At 44.3% G+C, this 13,441-nt stretch overlaps 1 protein-coding gene across 6 annotated transcripts in view; it reads left to right on the forward strand.

Moving 5' to 3' along the window:
- IQSEC2 (IQ motif and Sec7 domain ArfGEF 2) overlaps positions 1-13,441 on the forward strand; it is a 372,011-nt gene that overhangs the window by 114,449 nt on the left and 244,121 nt on the right. The gene's annotated exons all lie outside the window — the stretch shown is intronic.

A 13,441-nucleotide genomic window follows, 5' to 3' on the forward strand; every position in this document is an offset into this window, starting at 1 on the left:
TAATTTACCGGCGTCCCCCATCATGTGTCCCTCACCAGTGCCCCTTCTGATAGTGGCCACCGGTTCAAGGCTGCAATCTGTGCCCGTCACGGATGAGGGTGCATAATCCTGTATAACCTTGCCTAGGCCAAATTTAGCAGTGCTTAGCATGCATCAGTTACATTGACAATACCTGAATAATTTTCATACCTAAATAATTTAAAGATGTATATATCAAATACAGTATCAAAAACATGACTACTCGCTAAAGGCAATTCGATTTTCTAGCCATGAGGCCTCAGATTCTATCCCAAAGAGGGGGAATGACAGCCATGTACAAAGCTGCAGAGCCCTAATTGACTAACAAAAATGGAAATGAAGCACTACACCACTGCTAGGCAGTCCGAAGAGTCCAGTTCACTTCTGTTCCAATCACAAGGACTTTCTCCCTGACTCTTGTAAGAATAATATGGTATCTGGAGTCTGGACCTCTTAGAATTGATATGCTGTGACAATTTCCATTTTTGTTACATTGCACTGCAAGCCAAGGAGACCGTGAAGATCCTCTGGGGTAGCCCCTGTCAACCAGCTATCCATGGAACCCTAGGTTGCCTCCTGGTGCAATAGGCAATTCCTGCTTCTCAGCCAAAAAGATCATTGATATGCATGGTTCCTTAGGTGTTTGTTCCCATTAACCCTAAAAAAAACATCACTTCGATGTACTGTGAGCTGTGAATATAGTAATAATTGGTAGAGATTCCCCAAGCCTGGAAAGTTATTTCAAGGGTTCCTCCATGTTAAAAATTTGAGAACGGCTGCTCTGCAGTGTAGAAGCCTCCTATCTGTGAACCAAATTTTTTACATCTGCATCAATACTCTAAGATGGCAATGCCCTGAGGATAACCTTATGGTTTTAATGCTATTTTTTCCACATTCCTCAACTGACTGTCCCTCCCATTAGCGTCTCTCTGTGCAGGTGATTACAGAAAGCTAATATAAATATTCACGTACTTGTACTGATTGCGTTTAACTAGATGGAGGGGAATTTTTTTGGGTACCCATGTTGCCACCTGGGTGATGTGGATATTTGCCAGTGGATGTCCGGTGGTAGATTACCGATGATTGCAGCAGCATGATGACGACATGACAAGGGGCGGCTACAAGCCTGCTTGGTGAGGGCCAATCCCCAAGCTGGATCACCATTCTCTACTCCTCCCAAAGGAGTCATCTGTGCCGGATCCAATCATTGCAGGTTATTCGTCCGTTACCAGTTACATGCGAGCGCTCATGATTGGCTGCAGAAGCTTTCGGTCTCCCATTGTTTTAACTTTCAATGAAGTACAAAACATAGCGTAAAAAGGACTTGGACAGTTGGAAATGTAGCTGCAGAGCGTGTGAAAACATCCAACAGTATAAACTTAAAGCCTGCACGTTAGAGTAGGTATCAATGAGTCCCGTAAACTTATTGCAGGTCATGAAACAATAAGCAGATCAAAACATTAAGTTTGAATAAACAGCATGATCTGCAACAAGAAAAGAAGAAAGAAGGAAGGATTTTCAAAGGAAGGTGGGAAACAAAGGTGAAGTGAGAGGGAGTGGACTGAGCATCAGGAATGCCCAAAACCAGCATCCCAAAGCTGAACTATTACTGTATAATGAGGTATAGCTCTCCTTGGAGAGTGATGGATAGGTATGTTGTATCCATGGGGGCAAATCTGGGAGAATTTATTTTGCATATCCAGAACGATGCCGTTCACGTTCTCATTGGCAAGGAACCCGACGATCCGCTGACTAACTTTCTCAAAGGAAGTAAATTGACTCTTCCAGGCTTTGGCAGTAGTTTGTTTTGCCGCTAACAAAATGTAAGTCCCCAATTTGGGGTTCAGTAAAATCGGGGGTTTAAGATATAATAAAACATACCAAGGATCTCTGGGGAAAGGGCAATCGGACAAAGAACACATGTGCTTCAAGACCTTGGTCCAAAACCGTGTGGGCATTGGACATGTCTACCAGGAATGTAAAGGGTCACTTGGCGTTGCGCAGCCACCAATGCACAGGCCAATATGAGAAAGCTGAGGATGGGCTACACGTGATGGGACCAGGTGGTCTCCCGTTGTTTTCAAGGAGTCTGCCGCCTGCAGCTAATTGCCAGGAACCCCTGCTCGGTCTCCTGAATGTAATTGGTAATGGTTCCATTCACAAGTCTGAATGGGACCTCAGAGGTGTTTTTGTTGAATTTGCCTGTTGATGGCCTTTAAAAATAACATACCTTTTCACATTGGATCTTGCTCAAAAGAAAAAGACCTTTTAGTCATGTTAGCTTTTTTTTTTAACAAACAAACTTCTAACTGTGAGTGTGGTTTTAATTTTTGGTAAAATTGTATTTATTTTAATGCACATGTTCTATATGAACGTTCAAAAGAATTTCTACTGGTGCATGGTCCACATTAACCCGGCAGGTTGTAGGCCCAGAGTTGAGCTTTCTACTCCTTCCCTAGTACAGTAGCATCCTTGACTGTCTAATCCGCTCACAGATGATTTTTTTTTTAATAAGTGTTCTTGTTTATCCCTTTGTACTCTGCCTTGCTATTTAGTATATTGGTCCAGCATCTCTGGGGGTTTGAAAGCCTGAGCTATTTATGTGCTCTTTGAACTAGCAATGACGACAAAGTCCTGACCAGTGTTTTTTACATGGATGAAAATGGTTGGACTGATCAGAAAGATGAAGAGCATCTTTTGATGTGCTTATCTCCAGCTTGTGATGTGCTAATGCTTCTTTCAACATTACAAGGATATTGGCATCAGGATAAAATGGTTTTCTGTCCATTCAGTAGTGTTCGGAAAGGGACAAAGAATTAAATGCACTGCAGGCACCCTCTAGTACCATGTCATGTCTTTCCATTCTTGGCCTCTCCTCTCTGGGTAGCGGCCACCTTCTGAACCTTTGGATGTAGGGCAAAGTGCTTGGTATATTTTGTCTTTCACCATTGGCAGTGTCTGTATGAGGTTTCATTAGACCTGCACAGGAAGGCAATACTGACTGATGGAATGCAATTACTGACTTTTCAGAATGTCTGCATTTGTTTTATGATCTTTGGAGCAAAGGGGAGCTGGCCAGAAACGCCAAGGCTCTCTTTACATGGATGGCCATTCATTTGCATTTTTATCACCCATCTACAAGCAGACATGGTCCCATTTAAGGGGTGGGTACACATTCCAAGAAAAAGACATCAGGAGGCAGAAGTATCAGTCTGAAATGCCTGCAGATCTCTTCTACTAACATTTTCTGAAAAGGGATCCACTGTGGACTGCAAGGAGTGGGGGAACACTGTAGGACAATGTGGGAGTTTGGGGGCACTATGTAGAGCTGGAGTACTGTTGGGGTTGTGCGCTCTTATAAAAGGTTGAGTGACCTGGTAGGCAACTATATGGGTGGTTGGGTGGCACTGTGGTAGTTTAGTTCTGCTACTGGCTGGAAGGCCTAGGAGGAGGCAGGCAATGGCTGGTAGTGGAGTACCACTGCTGTAGACCATTCAGCTTCTGCTAAGGACATATCTCCCAGATTGTGTGCGCATTGAAGGAGAAGATTTATACTGAGAGGGCTCTTTCACAGCACACGCATTGGGCCTGCCCTGGGAAGTCTTGCCCAACGCACAAAGCCTTGATCTGTATCATGCCAGTTCACTCCACCATGTTGCGGCAATGTGTGCTGAAAAAAGGTATCACATTTAGCTACTTTGCTACTGTACAACATGAAGTGATACAAACCACCATTTTGCAGCTTATCGAACTTAACCAAACGTTAACTACGTAGCAAATGTCACTTGTGACATTTCAATAAAGTTGAAACAAAAAATTAAAAAAGTAAAGGTTTTATGTGTTTGTGCTGGGATCAGTACGCTGACAATTGTCCTCCCAGTGCACACCGATGTCCTGCATTCAGCACCACTGCTAGTGTGAGAGAGCCCTTCAGGGTTTTGTCCATTGGCTTTTGTTCACTTCAGAACTGCTTAACTATCCATAGACGTCAATGGGTATGACAAAGCCGCTTGTTACAGCCCATCTAAAGCCAAAGGAAGAAGGCAAGCCAGCAGAGGTAATTGGCCAATGTTCTGCTGCTATTCATGTGAATGTTACTTTGGAGTCCCATGCCTCAATGGTTCATAGCTGCTTTGGTGGCAAACGGGGACCTACTCAATATTAGGTGGGTCATCATGTTAGGACTGATCGGTGTATGTTCCAAGTCAGCTCCTTGTGGTAAGATTGGTAAAAGAGCCAGTGTCGGGAGCTGCGGTGGCTCAACGCGATTGGCACTGCGCTGACAAGCCATTCACCTCTGCAGCTTGGTGTTCGGATCCCGGTCTCAGCCACATGTGAATTGAGTTTGGTGGTCTCAGCCAAGCTCCCGGTGGGTGTGCTATGTGAGGTAAGCCTGTGCTTAGTACGCCCACCCCCCTCCCACAAAAAAAACCCACCACACTTAAACACACTCGAAATTGGGTTAACATGCACGCACTTTGACCACGCGCTCTCTAAAAAGAGAGGCGAAGGACTAACGGGGCTGGTTGAGCGGGCTAGATCCTCTCACTCCCTTTTAGGGAGTCCCTCTGCCCCGTTTTGCTTCAAAGCGGAGCAGGTAGGGCGGGCTGTGTGGGAGGAACCCCTCACGCACCCGCCATTGCCACCCGGGGCATGGAGAAAGGTGGCAGATTGCCTCTGGGGGAGGCCTGCCTACTCCCAACTCCTGCAGTCCGGCTCCTCTCTCAAGTACACGCACAAAATACACTTAAAAAAAAAAAGGAGCCAGTGTCATTGTGCAAAGAGTATGTCGGTGCATAAAACTCAGTTGAACTGAACCACAACGCAGCTAGTAAGCTCACCACAATTTACTTGCGCTTCAGTACCCTGAAATGCTCAGATATGAACTATCTGTGCCTTGTGTGCTGCATTGTATGGTTTATGTGCATTGCAACGCATTGGAATCCCAATGAAATATGAATGGGCTTAATGCAACACGTTTACATGCGTGGTGTACAGATTTTGATTAATGCCTTCAAAGGTGGAAGGTGCTTATTTAATTAACACCAGACCTATTCATTCAGCCACATCTTCTGTATACCTGGCTGAGAAGAGGTTAAGGCTTGTTCTTTAGTTGTTGATTTGGTAAGATTCCTATGCTCCTTGCAGATTTTCTGGAGTGCCAAGGAGTGAGTCAGAGACTCCAGCATTTATTTATATCGTGCTGAGAATACCGCTGCCATTTTCTGACTCTGTCAGGGATGCACGCTGAGCTTGTAGGCCTGTGTGGATCAGAGCGGAGTATTAGCGTTAATGCAGCCGGATTCAGGGATACCAGGAGCATCGGCCTGTCCAGAGAGTGTGTACCCAACATACGGCTCCCGAATGCAAATCTCCTTTTTTCGCCCAAATCTCGCATTTAATGCATTTGGAGAAATTGCACAGTTCAGAGTGTAAGATCACCCTTTATAAAAGGTTAAAAGTCAGAGATGGAGTGTCCATTCTGTATTCATGAATGGAAAAATGACCAAAGTGTGTGTGCATTTGGAGGACCTAATATCGAGCCGGTATTGCAGCTGTGTATGGACCAAAAGCCCCATTGTAATAATTAAAATCATTACAGCCAAATCGAAATTCTCTAAAAATGAATATAATTATTGGTAGTTCAAGATAAAAGTATTATTTAAAACAATATAAAAGACCCCAACCTACTGTTTTGTAAAGTATGTTATTAACCACTTAAGACCCAGACCATTATGCAGGTTAAGGACCTTGCCCCTTTTTGCGATTCGGCGTTGTGTCGTGCGTCGTGGTTCCCAAACAAAATTGATGTCCTTTTTTCCCCACAAATAGAGCTTTCTTTTGGTGGTATTTGATCACCTCTGTGTTTTTTATTTTTTGCGATATAAACAAAAATAGAGCGACAATTTTTGAAAAAATGCAATATTTTTTACTTTTTGCTATAATAAATATCCCCCAAAAATTATATAAAAAGAAAATTTTTTTTTTTCCTCGGTTTAGGCCGATACGTATTCTTCTACCTATTTTTGATAAAAATCGCAATAAGCGTTTATCGTTTGGTTTGCGCAAAATTTATAGCGTTTACAAAATAGGGGATAGTTTTATTGCATTTTTATTAATTTATTTTTTACTACTAATGGCAGCGATCAGCGTTTTTTTTTTTTCGTGACTGCGACATTATGGCGGACACATCGGACAATTTTGACACATTTTTGGGACCATTGTCATTTTCACAGCAAAAAGTGCTATAAAAATGACAATTGCAGTTTAGGAGTTAACCACTAGGGGGCACTGTAGGGGTTAAGTGTGACCTCATATGTGTTTCTAACTGTAGGGGGGGGCTGGACGTGTGACGTCAGTGATCGTCTTTCCCTATATCAGGGAACAGACGATCACTGACACTGCCACAATGAAGAATGGGGAAGGTGTGTTTACAGCTCCAGTGACCGATCGCGGGACACCGGCGGTGATCGGGTCCATAAACCCTGCTGGGGCGTGGTCACGGAGCTTCGGACTGGGCTTGGAGAGACACGTACAGGTACATGATTGTGCCCAGCCGTGCCATTCTGCCGATGTATATTGGCGTGAATGGGTTCTTAAGTGGTTAAAGAGGAGTTCTGCCTGGGGAAAAAAAAAAAAAACTCAAGTCAGTAGCTACAAATACTGCAGCTGCTGACTTTTAATATATTGGCCACTTACCTGTCCAGGGAGCCCGCAATGTGGGCACCACAGCCGATTTTCAGGTTGTCTGTCGGGTGCTGCCACCGCTATTTCCACTAGGGGAAACTCTACTGCACATGTGCGAAGCGCTCTTCGCTTTCTAATTGGCCCGTGGCAGAGAAAGAAGGGGGGGCGGCGAACTTCCGAAGGGATGGGACTGTGGCGCCATCTCCTGGAAGTGGGAACGGGACCCCCCCCCCCCCAAATGTGGCACGGGAGGGGGGTGGAGGATGCAAAGGTTCCACTTTTTTAAAGGGACCTAAAATACCTAAAAGACCTAAAATAACTCCCATGCTCCTGCTCACTCTGTTTATTCAAATGCGATTGAAGAAATACTTCTAGTGGTTGTAAAGCCTCGCATATAGTGACCTCTGCACTCTGCATTACTTGTGACCTCTGCACTACTTACCTCTGCACTCTGCATTACATACCATTGCACTCTGCATTACATACCATTGCACTCTGCATTACATACCATTGCACTCTGCATTACATACCATTGCACTCTGCATTACATACCATTGCACTCTGCATTACATACCATTGCACTCTGCATTACATACCATTGCACTCTGCATTACATACCATTGCACTCTGCATTTCATACCATTGCACTCTGCATTACATACCATTGCACTCTGCATTACATACCATTGCACTCTGCATTACATACCATTGCACTCTGCATTACATACCATTGCACTCTGCATTACATACATACCATTGCACTCTGCATTACATACATACCATTGCACTCTGCATTACATACATACCATTGCACTCTGCATTACATACATACCTTTGCACGCTGCATTACATACATACCATTGCACTCTGCATTACATACCTTTGCACTCTGCATTACATACCATTGCACTCTGCATTACATACCATTGCACTCTGCATTACATACCATTGCACTCTGCATTACATACCATTGCACTCTGCATTACATACCATTGCACTCTGCATTACATACCATTGCACTCTGCATTACATACCATTGCACTCTGCATTACATACATACCATTGCACTCTGCATTACATACCTTTGCACTCTGCATTACATACCATTGCACTCTGCATTTCATACCATTGCACTCTGCATTACATACCATTGCACTCTGCATTACATACCATTGCACTCTGCATTACATACCATTGCACTCTGCATTACATACCATTGCACTCTGCATTACATACCATTGCACTCTGCATTACATACCATTGCACTCTGCATTACATACCATTGCACTCTGCATTACATACCATTGCACTCTGCATTACATACCATTGCACTCTGCATTACATACCATTGCACTCTGCATTACATACCATTGCACTCTGCATTTCATACCATTGCACTCTGCATTACATACCATTGCACTCTGCATTACATACCATTGCACTCTGCATTACATACATACCATTGCACTCTGCATTACATACCATTGCACGCTGCATTACATGCAACGTAGTGGACCTCTGCACTCTGCATTACATTCTACTGACCTCTGCATGTTGCATTTCCCACTACTGACCTCAAATTCTGCTGTGGTCTGTGTACAGTGTATATAATAAGGCTTAAGCACACTATTAGATTTTCTGCAGATTTTTGTCTTTAGATTCACTAAAATGATATAATATGAGGTCAAACCTTAAGAGTTTCCATTTGTATGCAATCAGGCAGACCCTTGCACTACATGGTTTTGGTAAATCTAAAGACAAAAATCTGCAGAAAATCTAATAGTGTGTATATAGAAAATTCCAGGTATGGGTGTTTTATACATGGTTACCATTGATCCAGCTTGGACCAGTGTAGCTAAGTATATACCATTCTTGGTCGATGTATCTAAAAGATGGAAATTCATCGAACAGACACTACTACTTCAGTGATCTTCACTTTCTTTTCAGTCCCGTGCTGAACGGCTGCCCTTATGTATTGTGAACACAGAAGGTTGGCACCTTGACACCGGTGCCATTGAGAGAATGGTTTGCATTCTCTGTAAGAATGCAATTCCTTAATTTAATAAATGAGGTGAAAAGGTGGGGCAGTGATGTTCGCCAAAGAATTGGAGACCAACCTCTTCACTGGAAACTGACTCCAGACTCCTAGAAAATGTAGACCTCATTCACATGTGTGTCAGGTTTGTAAACGCCTCTAAAAAGAGATCTGTGAGGGATTGCTTTTCAGAGGCAGTTTTGACAAGTGTTTAGGAGGCGATATGCATGAAAAAACAGGCATTCAGAGGGTGGTATAAGGGAAATTTGACACTGAAATATATGTTGGACTGTGCCGCAACCACATGCCATATATGCAGTTGTGACGCAATGCCAGTGACTTCAATAGGGAGGGATTGGCAAGTGGCGCCACCATCAACTGCAACATGCTGTATAACATTTTCTGTATTGTGAAGCGACGTCAGCAGTCTATACAGACCTGGCCATTGGTCATGTTAACTTTCAGGTAGACAGTGGGGGGGGGGGGGGGGGCAATTGTTGCCTGAAGATGAGTGTCATTTTACACATAGGCTGCTTCAATTACACTTCACACAAGGTAAATGTGATCGATTTTGGATGGGAATATTTGCAAAATAAACCAATATCCCAGAAGCATTGGTGTGAATGTACTCCAAATCTCTGGGCAGCCCTGAAGTGCCCGAGTTGGCGTCCAATACTGCGTCGGTGCTCGGAATTTCACCTGTTCAGTGCTCCTGTTTTCATTTCAGGTGTGCGGTGTTCCGGAGTGTTTAGAAGCACAAAGCAGATGCCCGCGCGGTTGGGTAGCTGCTGTAATTAGCAAACTTCAGTGAACATTGTCTTCCTCCATCCGTTTCACCTGCACCCTGCCTGTTTGGAGCAGATGGCAGGGGCACAAGGCACTGGGGCAGCTGGTGGTCTGTACCTGACTTCATCCAGCAGCCGGCGGGGAAGCAGGCAAAGCTTACATCTGCTCCACAGTTCCATGCCAGCCTGTCTGCTCGAGTGCTTTAGGGGTCGCCACAGGCCAGCAACAGAATTCCTTGAGGAAAGTCATACATGTACCTTTTATGTTACATAATGGAGCCATCAATTTGTAATTACCTCAAGTTTAACGTTTGGCACACCAGACCTCAGAGGAAATGACTATGGGAATTCATCTTCCCTTGGCAAGAGTTGGTTTTGTAAAACATTTATGTAACAGCAACTGTCAGATAGGAACTGTTCATACCACGGCTCTCGGTTTTACAAAATACACTGAAGGCCTGCGTTCGATGTGGGTGGGGAAGCCCATTTCCCTCTGTACACGTTTTTTTTATTATTGCTGTTGTATATCTCAAGTAATGTCGCGTACACCCGGTCAGAATTTTCGATGAAAAAAGTCAGATGGGAGCTTTTCGTCGGCTATTGCGACCGTGTGTATATCCCATCGGAATTTTTCCATCTGAATTTCTGATGGACTTGGATAGAGAGCAGGTTCTCAATTTTTCAGACAGAAAAAATTCCTATTGGAAAATCCGTTCGTCTGTATGGATTTCCGGCAGGAAAAAAAACATGCATACTCGGAAACAATTTAACGCATTGAACTTGTTTTTCTCGTTTCGTCGTAGTGTTGTACGTCACAGCGTTCTTAACACTCGAAAGTTCAGTGAAACTTTTTTGTGCGACAGTGTGTATGCAAGCCAAGCTTGAGCGGAATTCCGTCGGAAAAAACATCCAACTTTTTTTCCGACGGAAATTCCTCTTGTGTGTACAGGGCATATGTGTGCATTTCCTGTTTTTTATATAGCCGCTGTGGCTTTATTTTTACAATCTCTAGGATCACATTGCAGAAGTCATGTTAAAGTGGAGGTTCACCCTCAAAAAAAATTCTGACATCACATGGAGTCGAGCCATCCTACTGACAGAATGCCGGTGTTTTTTTTTTTTTTCTCAGCACATACCTCGTTATCACGATTTTCACCCCCCGGCAATCCCGCGGGACTAGGCGTTCCCAATCACTGCCTGTGATTGACAGGCTTCCGAACGGCGCATACTGCGCATCACAGGTTGCCGGAAAAACCCGAACGTCGGTGCCGCTCTATACGGCGCCTGCGCACCGACGTTCGGGTTCTGTCGGCAATCTGTGACGCGCAGTATGCGCCATTCGGAAGCCTGTCAATCACAGGCAGTGCTTGGGAACGCCCAGTCCCGCGGGATTGCCGGGGGGTGAAAATCGTGAAAATGAGGTATGTGCCGAGAAAAAAAAAAAAAAAAACACCGGCATTCTGTCGGTAGGATGGCTCGACTCCTCCATGTGATGTCAGAATTTTTTTTGAGGGTGAACCTCCACTTTAAGGACTCATTTGCACGGTCAATTAGCATTCAGAATCTGCGGATTGGAAGCCTGTAGTAATCAATAGCAGGCCGACAGGTGGCACAACTGTCTGCATATCCAGCGGTTTACCCGCTGCTGGTGGCCAAGGTTGGACATCCCTCCCTAGCTGCATATAACTGTTGGATTTGCGAATACTTTTAAAGAGCCATGGAATGTTATGGCATCTGTCATTATACAGGGGTACTGTCCACGATTGCATCCACCTTGTCAGCCCAGCCACTACAATGTATTTATTCTCACCGCTTTGTGGCCGTTATTGACTGTGTGAATGAGCCCTAAATCAATACGAGCATTACGGAAGAACTCTGCAATAGATAACACGATAATGCATCATACATACTAGGGGGAGTACAACCGGGGGGATCCGTAGTGGAGAAGGATCTGGGGGTTTTAGTTGATCATAAGCTCAATAATGGCATGCAATGCCAAGCTGCGGTTTCCAAAGCGAGCAAAGTCCTTTCTTGTATTAAGAGAGGTATGGACTCCAGAGACAGAGATATCATTTTGCCCCTGTACAAATCATTAGTAAGACCTCATCTGGAATATGCAGTTCAGTTTTGGGCACCAGTTCTCAAAAAGGATATCGGAGAACTGGAGAAAGTGCAGAGAAGGGCAACCAAACTGATAAGAGGCATGGAGGAGCTCAGCTATGAGGAAAGATTAGAGGAACTAGATTTATTCACTCTTGAGAAGAGGAGAATAAGGGGGGATATGATCAACATGTACAAATATATAAGAGGTCCATATAGTGAACTTGGTGTTGAGTTATTCACTTTACGGTCAACACTGAGGACAAGGGGGCACTCTCTACGTCTAGAGGAAAAGAGATTTCACCTCCAAATACGGAAAGGTTTCTTCACAGTAAGAGCTGTGAAAATGTGGAATAGACTCCCTCCAGAGGTGGTTCTGGCCAGCTCAGTAGATTTCTTTTTAAAAATACCTGGATTCTTTCCTAAATGTACATAATATAACTGGATACGAACGTTTATGGGTAAAGTTAATCCAGAGAACAGACGATTGCCTCTCGGGGGATCAGGAAGGAATTTTTTTCCCCCCACTGGAGCAAATTGGATCATGCTCTTCTGGGGTTTTTCACCTTCCTCTGGATCAACTTGAGGGTATAGGATTGTATCATTTTTATTTTTTCTTGCGTGTGCGCATAAGACGCAAGATGCGGCACACGATTGTGTCTCTGGTTGCCATCCCCTGACAGGAAGTTCAGGGTAGCAGTGCCCAGGAATCTGTATAATGACAAAAATGTGTGTATGAACGGTGTGGGAAAGCATGGTGTACTGTACTGGGCTAAAATAACCAATACTGATGTGTTTGTTAAATAATGCGTGACATTAGTATTTAAAGCGGTTGTAAACCGCATAAACTTTTTTTTTTTTTTGAAACCTGCAAGGCAAAAGGCATAATCAGCCAGTATGCACCGCATACTGGCTGATTATGAAATACTTACCTCGGAACGAGGTGAGGAACACTTACCTGGTTCACGCCGAGCGAGATGTCATCTTGCTCCGGCGTGTCTTCCGGGTATCGCCGCTCCAGCGCGGTGATTGGCTGGAGCGGCGATGACGTCACTCCCGCGTGCGGGAGATTTAAATTCGGCAAGGTCCGGCGGCTGCCGGTCCTTTAGCCGAGGATCCCCCCTGCACATGCGCCGCTGCAATCAGCGGCGCATTGCGGGGGGAATATCTCCTAAACCATTCAGGTTTAGGAGATATTCTTGATACCTACAGGTGAGCCGTATTATAGGCTTACCTGTAGGTAAAAGTGACAAATAAGGGTTTACAACCACTTTAAGGCATACATTTATGGGCCACCGCCTAGTCAGCATGCACTGTCCACTATATACATCTGCATCCTGCTGCCCTGTTTTCAGCTATAGACCTGCTGTGTTAACCGTGTTTGTAATAAGCGGAGAGCTGACCTCTTCACTATACTCCTTCCAGGCCGGTCAGCCAGTTAAGTGGTCAAAATAATTATTTTCAAGTGGCACTTGATATCAAGCCAGCTAATTCGCTACGGCGCTTATGTGTATGCAAAGTGAGCGAGACCGAAAATGCTTTGTTTCCAATAACAGTCCGAGTTCCTATTTCATTTTGAAAGCAAGCAATGTAGGAATGAGGTGATAGCTGATTGGTTGCAATGGGCATCAAGAAATGTTCCTGTTGACATATTTCCTACATACGGTTTGTTTCACTGCTGTATTGAATGGAGTTTTAATGACACGTGTGCTTTTATTTTTTTATTGTTTTTTCGATTTGGATACATTTGGGGAAGAGTATTTCTAAGGTGTTTTATTGCTGTGATGTCTTAATGGGGGGGATAGTCCGAATGAGA

This window comes from Rana temporaria, chromosome 9 (genome assembly GCF_905171775.1).
Source record: "Rana temporaria chromosome 9, aRanTem1.1, whole genome shotgun sequence".
Taxonomy (NCBI): domain Eukaryota; kingdom Metazoa; phylum Chordata; class Amphibia; order Anura; family Ranidae; genus Rana; species Rana temporaria.